At 41.1% G+C, this 14,964-nt stretch overlaps 1 long non-coding RNA gene across 2 annotated transcripts; it reads left to right on the forward strand.

Moving 5' to 3' along the window:
• The first annotated feature begins 8,312 nt into the window (after positions 1-8,312).
• On the forward strand, positions 8,313-13,871 carry LOC128590221 (uncharacterized). Of its 2 annotated transcripts, XR_008381244.1 has the most exons (4): positions 8,313-8,641; positions 9,891-10,015; positions 11,135-11,251; positions 12,557-13,871. It is a non-coding gene; the product is annotated as an uncharacterized LOC128590221 (long non-coding RNA). The 2 variants fall into 2 exon arrangements; XR_008381245.1 differs by lacking the exons at positions 11,135-11,251; positions 12,557-13,871 and adding an exon at positions 10,139-10,511.
• Positions 13,872-14,964: the final 1,093 nt, after the last annotated feature.

The following is a 14,964-nucleotide window of genomic DNA, read 5'->3' on the forward strand; positions in this document are numbered from 1 at the left end:
TTGAAACAGACCTTACTCAGTCTGAGCAATATGATATCCGATAATACCATCATAACAGGGGACTTTAACACTCCTCTTACAGAGCTGGACAGATCCTCTAAACAGAAATTAAACAAAGATATAAGAGATTTAAATGAGACCCCAGGACAACTGTGCTTGACAGACGCATATAGAACACTCCATCCCAAAGATAAAGAATATACATTCTTCTCATTGCCTCATGGAACATTCTCCAAAATTGATCATATCCTAGGACACAAAACAAACCTCAACAAAATCAAAAGAATTGAAATTTTACCTTGTATCTTCTCAGACCATAAGGCACTAAGGGTGGAACTCAACTCTAACAAAAACGTTCAACCCCACACAAAGGCATGGACATTAAACAACCTTCTGTTGAATGACAGATGAGTGCAGGAAGAAATAAAACAGGAAATCATTAACCTCCTTGAGCATAACAACAATGAAGACACAAGCTACCAAGCACAAGCACAGTTGTTCTAGGGTCTCATTTAAATCTCTTATATCTTTGCTTAATTTCTGTTTAGAGGATCTGTCCAGCTCTGTAAGAGGAGTGTTAAAGTCCCCTGTTATGATGGTATTATCGGATATCATATTGCTCAGACTGAGTAAGGTCTGTTTCAAGAATCTGGGAGCATTTAAATTGGGTGCATAAATATTTAGAATTGAAACATCTTCTTGTTGTATTTTTCCCTTGACCAATATAAAGTGACCATCTTTGTCTTTTTTGACTTTAGTTGCTTTAAATCCACATGTATCTGAAAATAAGATCGCAACTCCTCTTTTCTTCTGAATTCCATTTGCCTGAAAAATTGTCTTCCAACTCTTGACTCAGAGTTTTAATTTGTCTTTTGAAGCCAGGTGTGTTTCTTGCAGACAGCAAATGGGTGGCTTGTGTTTTTTAATCCAGTCAACCAATCTATGTCTCTTCAGTGGGGAATTCAAGCCATTAACATTTATTGAGATAATTGATAAGTGTGGTAGTATTCTATTCGTCTTATTTTGTGAGAGTCCATTGCTTAGTTTTATCTTTTGCATCAGTGTGTAGGTTAGGTTCTGTCCTTTAATTTCTGAGTTCTCACTTTGCTGCTGATCCATTGTGATGGTCAGTGTGTAGAACAGGTTGAAGTATTTCCTGTAGAGCTGGTCTTATTGTGGTTTGATTTCCTCTATGTTTGTATATCCATAAATGATTTGATTTCTCTGTCAATTTTAAAGCTTAGCTTAGCAGGGTACAGAATTCTGTGCTGGAAATTGTTCTGTTTAAGTAAATTAAAAGTAGATGACCATTGTCTTCTTGCTTGGAAAGTTTCATTAGAGAAGTCTGCGGTCACTCTGATGGATTTGCCCCTGTAGGTCATCTGGCGCTTACTTCTGGCAGCTTGCAGAATCTTTTCTTTTGTCTTAACTTTGGACAGGTTCATCACAATGTGTCTTGGGGAAGCTTGGTTAGAATTGAGGTGACCTGGGGTCTGATATCCCTGTGAAAGGAATGTGTCAGAATCTTTGGTGATATTTGGGAAATTTTCATTTATAATATTCTCTAGTGTGGCTTCCATTCTCCTGGGGCATTCTTCTTCCCCTTCTGAGATTCTATAACTCATATGTTGGAACACTTCATAAAGTACCATAATTCTGACAGTGAATGTTCTGCTTTCTCTCTCTTCTTTTCTGCCTCTTTAACTATCTGACTTATCTCAAGAACTTTGTCCTCTACCTCTGAAATTCTTTCTTTTGCATGGTCTAACCTGTTGCTGATACTTTCTATTGCATCTTTATGTTCCCCAATTGATTGCTTCAGTTCCTTCAGCTCTGCTATATCCTTTCTATATTCTTCATATTGTTCATCTCTTATTTGATTCTGTTTTGGAGTTTCCTTTTGGTTATTTTCCACTTTATCAGCAGTTTCTGTCATTGTTTCCATCATTTCCTTCATTGTTTTCATCATGTATATTTTAAATTCCCTTTCTGTAATTTCTAACATTTATTTATAGGTGGAATCCTCTGTAGTAGCTACCTCATGGTCCCTTGGAGGGGGTTGCTCTGGACTGGTTCTTCATGTTGCCTGGAGTTTTCTGCTGATTCTTTCTCATGAGTGCTTTCTTTTAACTGTTTCCTTGCCCTAATTTTCCTTTCACTTCCTCTTGCTCTTTAAGTTCCCATGCCTGTTTTGGTAGCTTGTGTCTTCATTGTTCACTCATGAAAGAAGGAGAAGGAAAAATTGAAATAGTTCCTTTCATTACACAATAGTTTTGACCTGGGGATTCCTGAAAGGTTTTCAAGGATCCCTGGTCTATGCTTAGAGAAGTGCTGGCCTCGCCGGATGAGAGGAACACACAAATTATTTCATTAATCAGTTTTAATCCATTCTCAGGGACTCCTGTATATTGTCATCCTCTTCAACAAAATGCATAACTTAAAGTAACATTTATAGAATCTTTATGATAGAGCAGTTCTGCCTTTAATTACTACCCAATTTTCAGCAGCTTCCACCATGATTTCTGTTCAACGTTGAAATTATTCAGAGTGAAATGGTCTACTAAAACATGGAAATTCCACCAAAAGATCTGCCCTTTTGATGGTTCCCACAAAGAACAAAATACTTTTGCAAAGAATATTTTTGCAAGGGTATCATCAAAGTTAATTTCAAACAAATTAAATAATTTACACTTGATAAATAGTTCCCTTGTTTATTATTAACCAGTAGAAATTGTTTAAAGCATGCTTCTTCCAGGGGCATGGAGCTATTTCTGTTCCAGAGGACTCCACGCAAAAATCCTGGTGCCCTTGGGGTCATGGTCCCACCACCTGTCACCCTGGCCAGGTCATGTCCCCTCTCTGGGCCTCATTGCTGTTTTCTTCCCTAAAACTAGACTAGTTTCTCAAATTTACTCATGTGAAGAAATAATTGGAAGTCCAGGGCTTTTCCTTGAATGTCATATTCTCTGCTGAACACCATAAAATAGCATCAAATTTCATTAGACTCAGTGAAATAGGAATAATTTTAGACTTGGAAAATATTACTTTATTAATGATCCCTCTATCAACTCAAAACCAGGGGCACAGAAGTCCATTAAAGAGGTAAAGAAGGAAGAAGGAAAGAAGAAAGAGGCAAAGAAGGTGGCCGGCAGCAGGATCAAGAATCTGCAAATCGCCCTTACAAATGGTGATTTACACTGGCCCATTGCATCTTATTGTCAGCTTCAAACAGCCACTGGTTTTAAAAGAGATGAGAGGAAAGCTTTAAAGAAATTCTGCCCATTATCTCCTTGAGAAAAGCCCAGTTTTCAACTGTAAAACCCCTCAATCTTGTTGTCTTTAACCAGTTTAGCATTCTGTGTTTTTGCTGAATTTCTGCTGCTAACAAACATCTAGCCTTAGTCCATATTTCAGTGTTCTCTTAGAGCCAAAAGAGCTGCCTATATCATCTACCCAAATCTCTAATTTTCAGATAAAGCAAGCCCCAGGTCTAGAGCAGTTCCAGGGATTTCCCAAATTCACTTGGCCAGGTGGGGGTTAGAACCTGCACTTTCTATCTCTTGGTATCTTTTCATTCTATGTGCTTATCCGACAATGACTAGCACATGGCCCCAATGCATGTGTGGTTAAGTTGCTATTGATGTTCTAGCATCATTTACAACTTAATCAATAATTATATCTTTGGCTAGGAATTTGACATTAGAAATTCCCAGGATTCTTATTTGCTTAAGATTTACTTTTAAGTTAAAGTAAACTTTAACTTTAAGTTACTTTAAAGTAAAGATTTACTTTTTTTCTTTTCTTTCTTCTTCTTCTTTTTTTTTTTTTTTTAAGAGAGATAGTCTTGGGTGGCGCCTGTGGCTCAGTGAGTAGGGCGCCGGTCCCATATGCCAGAGGTGGCAGGTTCAAACCCAGCCCCGGCCAAAAAAAAAAAAAAGAGGGATAGTCTTACTCTCTCTCCCAGGCTGGCATACAGTGATACCATCATAGCTCACTGCAGCCTAAAACTCTTGGGCTCAAGTGATCCTCCTGCCTCAGCCTCCGAAGTACCGGGGGACTACAGATACTTGTAACCATGCCAAGCTAATTTTGTTTTTTAGAGACAGGGTCTTGCTATGATGCCCAGGCTGGTTTCAAGTAATCCTCCCACCTCAGCCTCCAGAATTACTGGGATTACAGGCGTGAGCCACATAAGTTAAGATTTAATTCTTTTTAAGGTTTAAGAGATGGAAAAATGAATTTGATAAAGAATTGATGAGGCCACCATCCTGTAAGTATCTGTCTGCATTTTGTTAGCCATGGTGGGTTCCGTTCATTTTTTGTTTAATTTGTGAGCTATAATGAATCTATGTGTTTTATCATTGGCATCAGCATTAAGTCTGCATTTATCTAATGCAGGGAATCGCACAAGAGCCCCAGAAGAAAGTTCTGGCTTTCCATGGGGAGACAACGACCTGTTTCACCCCCTCTAAGAACCCTAAAAGACATCTGGGACTGAAAACAAAGTACCCCAGTGGTCCTTTTGTCATGGGGAACACTTCTCTTTGTGGGTAGCAGAGATGCCTCACTTCCCAAATTCTATACTGAAAAGTTAAATTAGCATAAGGGAGGTGTAAGTGGGAGCCTCTATTCACAAATCAAAATATATACCTGATAATTCAACCTCGCCCTCCCTTTGCCCAGCAAATGGCCAGCTTGTTACATAATTATCATCATCTCCGGTCTCGCTAAAGAGCAATTTGGCTTTTTGTTCCAACTCTAGAATGCAGTTAAATTTTTCTGAGGTCAAGATTTCCATTCTTTTTAGCATCAGTAAATAGTAAAACATGTTTCTCTTTCACTGGGTTCTAGAATGAAGAAATCTGCAGATGGTTTCCTGCCTGGGTCAGACTCAGTTCAAACATAGGGGAAATTAGTGAGGAAGAAAAACAAGCCTCGTTTGCAATAGTTTTATTTTACTTTATTTATTAGAGCCAGTAATCATTGCTTCTAAGTCATGATTTGCAACATAGAATCTAGTTCACAAACAGTATTTCTTCTATCTTTTAAGGCCTGATACAAAATTCAAAGAAATTTTCCATCCAATTATTATCTTTTGTGCAAGGAATTCAGAATTATTTATAGTGACTAACAAAAGAAGGTGTGTTCGAGTTTATTTAACAAGGTCCTTATGTTGCAGATGGTTCTGCCAAAGACAGCTCAGGCTATTTGACACTAACCAAATCACAGGATCGCGTGGGGGCTGGAGGAAATCATATCTAATACTGCAGTACGGAGCCACTTCTGGTCTATCTCCTAGAGTCAGAAAATCCTGGTGCAGATTGTATGTCCTCTCTTTGAGACTCGATTTTCTGCACAGAGCCAGGGATCAACCAATGTTTGTTGATTCCCCCCAGAAACTCCTGCTGCTCCTCTAACCATAGCCCGTATTCAAGGACCGCTTAGCCTTATTCTTCCCTCCAGTGGCAGGTGAGCACCCACATCCTCTGGTGAATAGCCAGGCTCTTTTTTTTTTTTTTTTACAGGCCCAAGCACTTCACAGGTATTCCTTTAGTGTTTCCCTTCTCCAACTCCACAGAACCTGTAATCCCGGTCCCAAAGCCACCCAACAAGGAGAGGCAGGAAATTTTTTCTCCCCAGCAATTTAGGACTCAATTCTTTAGAGCACCATTATTTAAATTTGCATAAATAGATGTGACTGATGAATTCATTTGGGGGTAGAAATTTTCTTCAATAAAGTTCTGTGAAAACTACAGGTTGGATAAAAACCATTTAAACACTCAAATGAGCATTAATTTTATAGTGCGTAGGCTTTGGCCATGTGCTAGGTTCAGGGCTACCTGCTGGTAGATCAGGCCACCTGGGAAAGATATGATTTCTTCTCTAGGTGCTAATAGTGCTGTGGGGATGATTATAGACTGATGTAAGAAGTGTGATATTTGACATTAATATTTTTCTTTATCATCAGTGAAAATTCCTCCACAATCTAAGTGATGCTTTCAAAATGGTACTTTTTTTGGATTGGTTATAGGGATTTTAAAATTGTAATTAGGGATAATCTGGGACTTTTAAGGAAGGAAAAGATAAAAATATCCATTTGAAATGCTACCTCCACTCATTTTAAAGATGTATATAAAGTTGCAAGCACTGTGCAACACCTTGTGATTTTTATGCTCTTCTTAACACTTTTCCCTGTACTTTCTATTAACTAATCTGTTTGATTTTTGTAATAAGAAAAAATAGGTTTGTTTAAAGTGTTGCTTTCTGTCTTATAGAAATGTACCAGTACGGGGCAGCGTCTGTGGCTCAGTGAGCAGGGCGCCGGCCCCATATACCGAGGGTGGCAGGTTCAAACCCAGCCCCGGCCAAACTGCAACAGAAAAATAGCCGGGCGTTGTGGCAGGCACCTGTAGTCCCAGCTGCTTGGGAGGCTGAGGCAAGAGAATCGCGTAAGCCCAAGAGTTAGAGGTTGCTGTGAGCCGTGTGATGCCACGGCACTCTACCGAGGGCGGTACAGTGAGACTCTGTCTCTACAAAAAAAAAAAAGAAAGAAAGAAAGAAATGTACCAGTACGACGAGTGTGTGCATGGTGCTAGGGAGTCTTCTACCTAAAATGTCCTTGTCCAATATTTTACAGTCCTTTGAACAACTGAATTTGCACAAACACACACAGTCAGTGTTGCTGATTTCACCTGTGGTTTCCATATTGCTGAGTCATCTTCATGGTTCTGGCTCTTCATCTGAGAATTCATTCTCTCAATCTTTATTTATTTTGCCTTTGAACTAAAATCAACCTGTACTAAGCAACCTTTGAACATCCTTTGAAGTCTAAATAAATATTTTCTTATGATCTCACAGGGCAGAGACCTCTCTTTGCAAGTGTGCAGTGGAGCCATGTAAAAACGTCAACTAAGTTTGTTTCCTGAGTTCACAGTGAAATATGAAAAGCCGTAGAGAGGTGGACATATGGGCAGTTATCATCTTTCTGGATGAATCCTTACACTCCTGAGCTGGGACACCTGTTCTAAGTTAGCCTATTTGGTAAGCAAAACAGAACTTTATGGAAGAAAATTTCTACCCCCAAATGAATTCATCAGTCACATCTATTTATGCAAATTTAAATCAAACCATCCTTAATGAAATCGTCTCAGCTTCAAAGTACCGCAAGCAAATCTCATCTAAAATGAGAATCACAAAGCTTTTTACAAGAACAGCATTCGCTACTCAGCTTCCCAAAATTAAAGCAAGAGCTCCCTCTGCTGAGTGAATTAATGTTCGTTGATGAAACAGAATCTAAAAACATTTGTATATTGCCTATTAAGCCATTGTGATCTTAGAAACATAAGCAATTATGAATATAAATAAAAAACTTTCTTTTTTTCCCAACTTTCTTTCATGCCTATAATATAGAGTGGAATACAGAGTGGGATGGAAAGGTAATGGAAAAGCAATTTACAAGGTAGAGGATTTTCAATTTCCTAACAAGTTTCCTAAGCACAGCTGCTGGATGGCAATGCTTTGTAATCACCATGATGAATTACCGGCAGGTGTTTTTGAACGCCTGTTTTTCACACCTACCCTATTTCCCAGCTTTGGTTCTTTGCAGCACTTGTCCTGTCTGAAATTATGTTACTCATGTATCCATTTGTCTGGTTATGTCTTCATCTTCCCCTGTGAGAATGTGGACTCCCCACAAAGGAGAACTTGTCTGTGCTCCCAGCCCCTAGAATTCAAGGAGTGCCAGGCACACAGTAAGTGCTCAGAAATATTCTTTTAATGGATGGAGGGAGGCAGGGAAAGCAGTCAGGCAGGTTGGTATTTACTTATAGTGCCATCTGGAATTGTGTTTTAACTAGAGAACCGTTTGGTGGTGATCACACGGAACTGCATACAGATTTAGTAGGAAATGACAGAAGTGAGTGAACTAAAGAAAGCACAGTGAAAAAGGTGTGGAGTCCAAGCTCAGTCTGAAAGTTGGGTGTGCTGAGTAGAGTTAGACGCAGAAACAAGCACGGTGCTAGGCAGGGGGCACACAGTGGTTAAAAGAAAAAGGAATCAGGCTCATGAAGCTTACCCTCTGATGGTGAAGACAGGTGTCAAACAACTACACAAATCAAATGCAAAATGGCAATTGAAAAGGGTTACAAAAGAGCAGAATAAGATATTAGAGGGGCAGATAAGGAAGGCTCATAGGAAAGCTAGGGACTGCTTCTCCTGGGTGGGAACAAAGCAAATGGGAGTAACCAGGTGAAGAGGTGAGACTTGCACAGGTAAGCGCCAGAGACTGCAGATGGCGATGAGGGGAGAGTGAGAGGGGAGGAGCCTGCCCTGATGAGGGGAGGGGCTCGTGATCCTCAGAGCAGAGAGCAGTGCACGGCTTGAATGGTTTTGATTGCCTTTGGGGGATTCTGAATTATTTTTACTCCTTCCTACTTTTCTGTATTGACAGGATGGTCTGCAGTGAGGATGTGCTACTTTAATAACCAGGGAAGTAGAGCATTTCTTAAGAAGAATGGTGGCATTATATGCCCACTCTGGTCTTCTCTCCTGCTTTCCCTCTTCTTCTCCAGGTTCACTGAATATTAGCGAAGCTATTTCACTTTCAGAGCTGACCCCGAGTGCCAGCCTCAACCTGGCCCAGGTGAGGGACACCCTGGCTGATGTGGTCCCCAAGCTCCCAGAAGAGGAGACACAGATGTCCCATGCCCTCTTGTATGTCTGAGAACCCCAGGGGGACAACAGATGGGGAACATGGCAGAGCTTTCTGTACCCAGCATCTCGTCTGGGTACTTCAGTGAGGAAAGGTTGTATTGTTTGCTATTTCTTCCCAATTCCAGATCCTTGAAGACAAGCCACTTAGAGTGTTATACCCGAAGTGAGTGGAATAGAGAAACACCAGCACACCGAGTCCAAATTAAGCAAGGGTCCTTTATTGATCAGCCTAGTTGAGAGCAGACTCATGCTTCAAAGTCTCTCCACCCCTAGAACCTGGGGTGGAAACCTTTTATACGGGGCTTTCGGTAGGGGAGGGGGGAATCCTTAATGCAAGCCGAGTTTGACAAGAGCCAACACCTGGTAAGGGGAGTCCTTACAAGGGGGAGCTGGGGTTTTGCAGTCATTACTAAACTCTTTCAGCTGAGCTTCCTGTCGTAAAGGGGGAGTGTTGAAAGCCCCCAGAAAGATGGAGTTGGGGCATAACCAAAGGGCCCAGGTGTTAAGTGAGGGGATGGTGCCTTCCTGGCCCTCCCACCCATCATGCGGATCTTGTCCACAATTGTTTGCTGAGGACCTCTCCAATCCAGAAAGGTCCATCTTAACAGCTCCCAAAGGGGCCTCTTGAGCTTATTATCTAATGGGTTCATGGAAAATAACTGATCTGTTCATACAGCAAGTATGAATAAGAACCATATGACCATATGACCTTGTGGTGTTTTCATATTGTGACAACTATAATATACGATATGCAGCTGTTACTCTAAACGTAGCATACCCGTAAGCAACTCTGAACTATAAACTACACAGCAGCATTGCCCTTCTTAACCCTCAACTTCTCTGTAGAAAAGAATTGTTGAGGCTAGGTGTGGCGTCTTATGCCTGTAATCCTAGCACTCTGAAAGGTCAAGGCGGATGGATTGCTTGAGCTCAGAAGTTTGAGACCAGCCTGAGCAAAATCGAGACCCTGTCTCTACTAAAAGTAGAAAAGCTGAGGCAAGAAGATCACTTGAGCCCAAGAGATTGAGGTTGCCGTGAGGTAAAATGTCATGGCGCTCTACCCAGGGTGAAAGAGCGAAACTCTGTCTCACTCCATACATACATACAAGAACTGTTGGGTTGTTTCTGTGGCTGTCTACACCCGCCTCTTTGATCACTGTGGCTTTGTGTTTCTGCAGACTTCGTCTGGATCCTGTGACATTCCCATTCTAGGCTGCCTGAATTGGAATGGTTGTATCATTACAGAGGTCCTTTAGTCAGGGGAGGCAATCTCCGTCATTCTACCTGCAACTTACTGCTCAAAGTAAGTTCTTCGATTGTGGAATCCCCGTCCAGGGCCTTTCTCAGGAGACAGCTTTCTCCAGGCTTCCAGGTGGAAGGTTGTTGGTGTGTTTTCCCACAGGCCATCTCTTCTCCGTCCCCGCAGGCACCCGAGGCTCTCTTCACAGGTCATCTCCCTGCTCCTTGGAGCCGCGGTGCAGCCAGGAGAAGGGTTTTGATGGTGGTGCCCTGGCTAGGAGGAGACCACCTTTTCCCACCCTGCAGATGTCACTGTTGCAGGGATGCTGTCCATTCCCCTCTTCCACACTCTCCTGGCCTCAGCTCCCACCTCAGCTCCCCCCGTGGACCCCTCACTCCCTTCCCCCCTCACACATTTAGCTCCCCCCACCCACCTACTACCAGCTGAGCACCCAACGTGGCCTACTTAACCCTTTCTTGTCTATCATCATGCAAGCTGCACACACATAATTTCAGAATAAATTGTTCATATGTAAATCGTCATTTAAGTCCCTTCCTAATCAGAAATAAGAAGTGGTGGCATTAAAGTGATTTTTTTTTTACTTTTATTAATCTTTATTTATTTATTTTTTTTTATTAAACCATAGCTGTGTACATTAGTATGATCGTGGGGCACCATACACTTGGTTCATAGATCGTTTGACACATTTTCATCACATTAGTTAACATAGCTTTTGTAGCATTTTCTTAGTTATTTTGCCAAGACCTTTACATTCCACATTTACTAGGATTCACATATACCCTTGTAAGATGCACAGCAGGTGTAATCCCATTAGTCCCCTTCCTTCCCCCTCCTTCCCCCCTCCCTCCCCTCCCTTTCCCCCTTCTCCCTATTCTTAGGTTATAACTGGGATATAGCTTTCATGTGAAGGTCCTATATTAGTTTCATAATAAGGGTGAGTACATTGGGTACTTTCATGATTTGTCATCATAGTTTCTGTTTTGTCAATAAGTAAAGCGATTAGTGATTCCTCTAAAACATTTTAGGATTTGCAAGAAAATCTCTCATTCATGCTGGAATTTTTTATTCTAATTGCTGAGATGGATTGAAAAGAAATGTTATTCTCTGTTTAATTCAGCACTCATGATAAATGCTGGGGTTGATGAGTCACATTTCCTTTAGTCCTTAGGCAGTCGTATTGTTAGCAGACTCTGGTGCTGATCCCAGCCCTGCTTTGGGGCATAGGATAGGTGATGGCGCCTCAACATTGCTTCAAAGGGTGAGCTACGAAATTCCCTGGTAAGTGCTGATGTCAACTTTCTAAATATGTTAAATGCAGAACTGTAAGATAATTTAAACCCATGATTGGATTCAGCCATTAGATGGACACAGTGCTAACTTTTTTCATTTGGCTGCCAATAGAGCTGACAGCACAGACATCATGAGGACAGCAGGTGAAAATGAGGCACTTTAAGTAATCAGGAAGCATCAGTGAAAACATCTCCACTTGCCTCTCTTGCCTGCTCATCATAGAAAGCAAAACACTTGCAATTGATTAGTGTTATTCAGTGAGACTTTAATGCAATGGAGTGCTTCTCTCCACACCACTCCACACAGAACACTTCTGACATCGTGAGTGTGCATGGCTTCCTCTCACACCAAGCAATTCTCCAGTGCCCCACCTGAATTTCACTTAATTTTGACATTAGTTACCTGGAGATAGCATCAGATCCCAGGGGTCAAGGACTCAGTCCTATAAGACTGCCCTCCTCTTCAAATGTTAATCACAAGTCCAGGCCTCCAGATCTACTGGTCCACAGGTTGTAAATTGGGGGTTCCCAACACGCCTTCCTTTCGTTCCACTAATTTGCTTGAATGGCTCATAGAATTCAAGGAAAGACCACTTACACTTACCCATTTATTATAAAAGACATTACAAAGGATACAATTGAACAGCCAATGTGGGAAGGGGCACGGGGCAGGTTGGCGGTCCTCCAGACCCCTCCACCTATTGGGCTATCTGGAAGCTTCTCTGAACTCTGTCCTTTTGGGTTTTCATGGAAGCCACACTACACAGGCCTAACTGATTCCCTTATTGATTTTTGGTGATGGATTCAACCTACGGTCCCTCTCCCCTCCCCAGAGGTTGGGGCCTGAGGCTGAAAGTTCTACCCCTTTATTTGTTTGATTGATTTGACCCTGAGGCTATCCAGAAGCACCCTGGGAGTTACCTCATTAGAACAGAAGATGCTCCTGTCAGGAAATTCCAAGGACTGTGGGAGCTCCGTGTCAGATCCTCCCATCACTCAGGAAGTTTCAAAGGTCATAGGAGCTCTGTGTCAGGACCTGGGGGTCAAAAACCAAATATTAGAACCAAAGAGTCTCCTAACTACAAAATTTTTAGGAGCTCTCTATCAGGAATCAGGAGCGGAGACCAATATATGTGTTTCTTATTATTTCACGATATCACAGGTACCATTTATGAGAAAATTTATAACTGTAGTAAAATGCACAGAAGGGGAATTGGGAGGATCACAAGATATCTTTCATGGTGCCAAGGGCTTATTGAATATATAACATCTAATTTTGTGCTATACTTGTCAGGTAAATTCATTTGAAAGGAAAGATCCAGCAGGACCAGCCTGGAGAAGTGGCCCCTATATAGTGAAACAAAAGACAAAACAGAACACGTCTTGGTTACAGACTACTCAAGACAAACCAGTCTCTTTTTTCACTTGACTTTTGACCAAAAGCGTATTAGCCAGTTTGACCCCCTGCCTCATGCATCCTCCTGAACGCTGATACCTCTTACCAAGAATCAAACCCTCCTTCAAAAGATGAAGATTTATCACCACCGAGGCCACAGCTCTGAAAGAACATCCCCCAGAGAGTCCCCACGGTGTCACGATGAGGACAGCACTATTGAGATAAGTGTGTGATCTCTCCCAAGCTGGCCATTTCAAAAAGAGTGACATTTACTTGTGTGTATGTTTTAGGATTTTGGTTTCAAATCTCACCTGACTTTAAGGTTGATTCGTTTCTTGATGTTACTGTTGTCATTTGTATTTTATTTGTCCATGTCACTGCTTTCATGTGTAATACACTGGTGTTTGTCATCGTCACTCTGCAGATATTTCAGCTCTTCAAACTCACTCAGTGTTCTCCCTCTCAGCACACCCATCGTCTGTCATTGTCACCACATTTACCCACGGATCCCAGTTATCCTGCCCTGCGAGTCACACAGTGTAACTTAGCCGGAGTGTTTCCCATAAACCGGAAGCCTTCTTGCTTTGTTAGCATGAGTAGAAGGCAGTTTGTCCAAGACAGGGTCCCAGATACATCTGGAAGCAACCAAAACTGGGGCAGTCACAACATTATGTGTGGCTATTTTTCAGTTTAATTTTAGAGTGTATTTTAGAATAAGAATACTACTGGGTTTAAGATAGCATAACGTAGTTTTAATAGCACACATATGTGGTACCTTTAAATGAAATGGCTTTTTATCCTAACAGAAGGAATACAGAAAATTCCTTTTTAAATGATCATTTTCTTGCTGGAGCAACAGATATAAGCCTTAAGCCAGAAAAGGTCCCAGTTTTTGTTTTTATTCCTGTCCTTAAAAAGGTATAAGATTAGGGTGGTGCCTGTGGCTCAAGGAGTAGGGCGCTGGCCCCATATGCCGTGGGTAGTCCGTTCAAGCCCAGCCCTGGCCAAAAACCTCAAAAAAGAAAAAAAGGTATGAGATTATAAAGTTCATAATATCCATTTCCACCTGTTTGCTTTTAATTGATTTATGTTTAACTTGAATTAAACTCAGCATAATAAAAAATAGAATTTGTAGCAAATGTTTTATACATGCCTAGGTATAAACAATAACATCAGATAGTGTCTCTGTTTCATTAAAGAACTTCAGGACGTTGCACTCTTTTCTTTTTCTTTTTTTTATTATTTTTTTATTTTTTTATTAAATTATAGCTGTGTACATTAGTATGATCATGGGGCACCATATACTTGGTTCATAGACCGTTTGACACATTTTCATCACACTAGTTAACATAGCTTTCGTGGCATTTTCTTAGTTATTTTGCTAAGACCTTTACATTCCACTTTTACTAGGATTCACATATTCCCTGTAAGATGCACCGCAGGTGTAATCCCATTACTCCCCCTCCCTCCCCCTCCCTCCCTTTCCTTTCCCCCTTCTCCCTAAACTTAGGTTGTAACTGAGTTATAGCCTCCTCACTGAAAAGCTCTAAATACTTAGGATCCCTGGAATGAAAACTCATATAATTGAAAGAGGTACAGCCTGGGAAATATGTCAAGACCCCATATCTACAAAAATAATAATTAAAAAATAAGAAAATAAAATGTTTTTTTTAAATAATCTGAGAAACTCAAACTGAGATACAGTCTGAAAAACTACTAGCCTGTGACTCTCAAAAATGTCAGAAAGACAACAAAAGGCTCAAGAACCTTTTTAAAGTAAAGGAGCTAGGAGAGCAAGAAGAGACACCCTTATGTCTCTCCTGGGGGAACCATAAAGGCCCTATTTGTATAATTGGACAAAAATGAGTATGACTATATTTTAAATAACAGTGTCATTTCAAGAGTCATTAATAAGTCTCATAACTAGATCAGTGCCCATAGTTCAGTGGTTAGGGCTCTGGCCACATGCACCGGTGCTGGCAGGTTCGAACCCAGCCCGGGACCTGCTAAACAACAATGACAACAACAACCAAAAAATATCTGGGCATTGTGGTGGGCACCTGTAGTCCTAGCTACTTGGGAGGCTGAGGCAAGAGAATTGCTTAAGTCCAAGAGTTGGAGGTTGCTGTGAGCTGTGATGCCACAGCACTCTACCAAAGGGTGCCATAGGGACCCTCTGTCTCAAAAAAAAGTCTCATAATCATGACAGTGAAGTTGAGGTTATATAGGAGAAAGTCCTTGTATTTTCGTATATAACTCTTTGTATAATATAAAATACACTGCTTCTATAATATAAAAATATTTAG

This window comes from Nycticebus coucang, chromosome 7 (genome assembly GCF_027406575.1).
Source record: "Nycticebus coucang isolate mNycCou1 chromosome 7, mNycCou1.pri, whole genome shotgun sequence".
Lineage (NCBI taxonomy): Eukaryota > Metazoa > Chordata > Mammalia > Primates > Lorisidae > Nycticebus > Nycticebus coucang.